Raw genomic sequence first — 4,304 nt, 5'->3', positions numbered from 1 at the left:
AAACATGGAAATTTCAAAATACTCCCACGAGCTTCATTCTGGAGTGGCTAAGAAGGATCGATACATGCTTACTTTTTCATATTCATGTTTTTAACTTGTTTCAATGTCACATCCCAAAACTTTCCAAATTTTGAAATGTGAAATAAAAATAAATTTAAGCTTGGTTGGTTGTCTTAATTTAAAATTTACATTGAATTTTTTTTGGTGTTACTTAAAACTATTTCCCAAAAATGGAGTTTTCAAACAAAAAAAAAACACGCATTGCATTCATAAGCATGATGGCATCCTTGCATTCACTAGGAAAATTTTATTGAACTTCAAAGCTATAAAAAAACTTTAAACCCGAAGTAATGCAAATAAAAACATATAGGCCTTTGTACCAATTTCAAATTTATCAAAATGTTTTAAACGTGGTTCCAAAATGTTCTTCACTGAATAAGGAATCCACTAATATTTTATTTAGATTTTTCTGACTTGTTTTGACTTACTTTTAATGAAATTCGATTTGTCAAATTATTTTTCTAAATACTAAAATAGGAGAGAGAAAAGAGATTTGGTTAAAAAAAAAGAATCAACGAACGGGACACTGGCCAACCAACCCAAAATGAGTTAGCCAGCCAGGCCCGCACGCACGCACGCCGCGCGACGTCAAGGAACGAAGCAGCAGCTGAACCCTTTCATTCTTTAATTTTTTTTTCCTAGCGCGCGGGCCCCACTGCCACGTCCGTCTTCAATCGTCGTCTTCAAGCCTCAGCACAACGCACGCACGAATAATGTAGTCAGTTTCTGCCGTTTCATCCCCAATTGATTCCGGCGTTTTCCTGCACCAATTGTTGTACCGTTTGTTGCTACTTAAGCTCCACACCTTCCTCTCTATTTACTCCCAAACGACACTTCCTTAGAGCCCCCAGGCTGCTCGAATTCGAGCTCGAAGGTCCGCAGCACTATCGCGGTAAATCGTCGATTACGGTGAACACGTTCCATCTTTTGATCTCTAGTTTCTTCCAAACTTTCTATTTCTTCATTGCGCATCTCTGAAGCTTTGTTTCGCATTTTTTGATGCACCACAGCGACAGCGGCAATTTCATCCGTGAGCGTCGGCCGTGGGAAGAATTTTTCAGCGAGCGATTTCGGGAGAGAGCGTGCCTGAACGGTCATCGTGTAGACCTTCTGCGACACATCAACTTCGGAAGCCTCTTCGGCAACGTTGTCATCAACCTGTGTAGCTGCGCCATCGTTTCCGACATCATCGACCATCTGCGCCGGTATCCTGTTCGTCTCCTATTGTCTCCTATTGTTTCCATTCATATACATACACTTAGCATCAGAATAGCATAATCTTTAGTATGAGCCACGCTATAATATGTTTAAGTTGCTAGTGTACTTCTACCAATTCAGTTTTTACGTAAGTATGAACAGATTGACGTAGAAACTAAAAAATCCATATCTTTTGAACCACAGATCTAAATGACACAAATAGGATATCTACGTACTCACAAAATTTAATAGATTATATTAGTACAAATAATTTCGAAGTTTTGCATCATGTTTATACACAGTTTTTGCAGAAACTAAAATAGAGTATATTGGCTACACAAATAGTAGTACAAACTATTTTTTGGGGGGTTAATTCCTTTTGCTATTAGCAGATAATTTAACCCTCTCGTATAGTAGCATTAGAACAAGAGAAACGTTGCCTATATAATTTCCTTGTAGTATTTATTTAGCGTTAAAGCACTTTTCTAGAACTAGAAGATGTTTCAATGATTTAAACAACACTAAATTTCTGACATAACATCATGCGATCATGTTCAATCCACATATTGCATCCATATTTTATTTGTGTTTGTCTATATGTTGCTATATGTTTATGAAGTGTAAATTTTGTTTGTAGATTGTGATTGTGCTGATTGCAACGAGTGTTTTTGCGAAGAGTGTACCAACTCGTCCTCTCACCAAGGCAAGTGACACACACCAAAAGTCCCAGTTTTAATTATTGCACCCTAATGTTTTTATAGTAGACATGTCTAGGGTTTATGCTTTTTACCTGCTATTAAATCCTAGTAGTTTAGATACACCACTCCTAGACTCCCTTAGCCGCCATTAAATTTAGTTGTTACATGGTATACCATGGAAAAAGGTTTTGATAGAGGTTAAGGAAAAACAACTAAGTTTAATGAATTACCTGGGTGAATGGTGGAGTTATGGAGAGGGTAACTGTATCAGGGGGCAAGACCCTGGTGCTAGTGCACACTTGCGGAAAGTCACCCAGGCTTAAAGAGATTGTAGACAAATCTTGCGCATTATCTTCACGTACAACCACATGCTACTATGGCTCTGGCTTGACAAAGTATGTTCTATGAACCCGGATCCTAGGGGCCAGGTGGTGGTAGAGGGATACAGTAGGTGGAACGGGGCCCTTAGGGAATGGTTCGGGTGATTACACACAGAAGGTCTCGGCCACGGTCTACACCTGTCCTCTAGCAAAATGTGCATCGAGGTAGAAGGATTGACCTGGCCATGTGGGTAAAGGTGTACAACCTCTCGAGAGTGTAAAAATTAAATTACTTAGCCGTGTCCCCGGTTATGAACAACTTGAGCGAACTGACAAGTCACTTTTTCGAAGATCTCCTCATCCCAATTTTTAAATAAAAACTGGTGGTGAACAAGGGTAGGAAGGTACATTGGGGCTTTACCAATGCTACTGTTAACTGTTACATTGGGGATTTACCAATGTTAGTGTAAATTAGATTGAAAGAAAATGATTTGATAAACGATAGGGAAAATTGGCTTTATGCAAAATGAACTTGAGCTTTACCAGCCAGATGTGCACGTAGGTATAAGATGCCTTTTGAGTCCACAAAAGTGTCCTTGCCAATACAATTCCAAATGTATTGATTCCTTCGGGCTGCAACGTTTGATGTTGCAGGTATCCCTAGCTGCTGAAGAAGATGTTAGGATCACGAGTCTTTGCCCAACATGTCTGCCTGTGGCATCCGTGAAGGACCATGCTATTTGCTTTCCGCTTGATGTTGAACTCTGATTTATGTTTATGCTAGCCTTGAGCTATGCAAGTTGTATCGAACTATTTTATTTCCGCTGGATCTTAGGTTGTAATGAAGACCTTTGCTACTTGCTATTTCATCTTACACTGTGTGTGCTAGCAGTTCGATCCAGGGACTAGCACTAATGCACAGGGACTTGCACTTTTTAAAGTGAGGTCACTACATTCAATCTTGGTCAAACCTAGGATTTGACCAAAATTGAAATTGGCATAAAAATTCAAAAATGAATAAAAAAATAAAAAACCAAAGCACATAGTCTTCTTATGTCACAGAGTAAGCATTCAAGTTGATAAACAAGATCTAGACATATTCAAACAAGAAAAATCATGTATCTACCCCTAACCTTAAACTCTGTCTTATGAAGTCAAGCATGAAGAGAAGTGGTTCTTGGTTTCAAACATGGAAATTTTAAAAACCTAGATATTATACCAAGAGCTTCATTTTGAAGTGACTAAGAAGGATACGGGCTTACTTTTTCATATTAATGTTTTAAACTTGTTTAACTCTTGGTCAAACCTAGGATTTGACCAAGATTCAAATGGGCATAAAAATAAAAATAAATCAAAGCACATAGTCTTCGATCTTATGTCCTATAGTAAACATTCAAGTTGATAAACAAGATCTAGACATATTTGAACCATAAAAATCATGTATCTACCCCTAATTAACCCTAAACTCTATCTTATGAAGTCAAGCATGCATGAAGAGAAGTGGTTTTTGGTTTCAAACATAGAAATTTTAAAAACCTCACAAGAGCCTTATTTTGGAGTGACTAAGAAGGATACAAGCTTACTTTTTCATATTCCTGTTTTAACTTGTTTCAATCTTGGTCAAACATAGGATTTGACCAAAATTCAAATGGGCATAAAAATTCAAAAACAATCAAAAAATGAAAAACCAAAGCACATAGTCTTCTTATGTCATATAGTAAGAACATTCAAGTCGATAAACAAGGTCTAGACATATTCAAACCAGAAAAATCATGTATCTACCCCTAACCCTAAACTCTATCTTATGAAGTCAAGCATGAAGAGAAGTGGTATTGGGTTTCAAACATGGAAATTTCAAAATACTCCCACGAGCTTCATTTTGGAGTGACTAATTAAGAAGGATCGATACATGCTTACTTTTTCATATTCATGTTTTTAACTTGTTTCAATCTTGGTCAAACCAAGGATTTGACCAAAATTCAAATGGTCATAAAATTTCAAAAAATCAAAAAAAAAAATGAAAAACCAA

At 37.3% G+C, this 4,304-nt stretch overlaps 1 long non-coding RNA gene across 1 annotated transcript; it reads left to right on the top strand.

The window, feature by feature from the left end:
- Positions 1 to 723: 723 nt before the first annotated feature.
- LOC124669981 lies at positions 724 to 1,940 on the top strand. Its single transcript, XR_006992362.1, has 3 exons — positions 724 to 952; positions 1,071 to 1,265; positions 1,895 to 1,940. It is a non-coding gene; the product is annotated as an uncharacterized LOC124669981 (long non-coding RNA).
- The last annotated feature ends 2,364 nt before the right edge of the window (positions 1,941 to 4,304 follow it).

This window comes from Lolium rigidum, chromosome 7 (assembly GCF_022539505.1).
Source record: "Lolium rigidum isolate FL_2022 chromosome 7, APGP_CSIRO_Lrig_0.1, whole genome shotgun sequence".
NCBI lineage: Eukaryota > Viridiplantae > Streptophyta > Magnoliopsida > Poales > Poaceae > Lolium > Lolium rigidum.
This window is presented reverse-complemented; position numbering and strand designations above follow the sequence as displayed.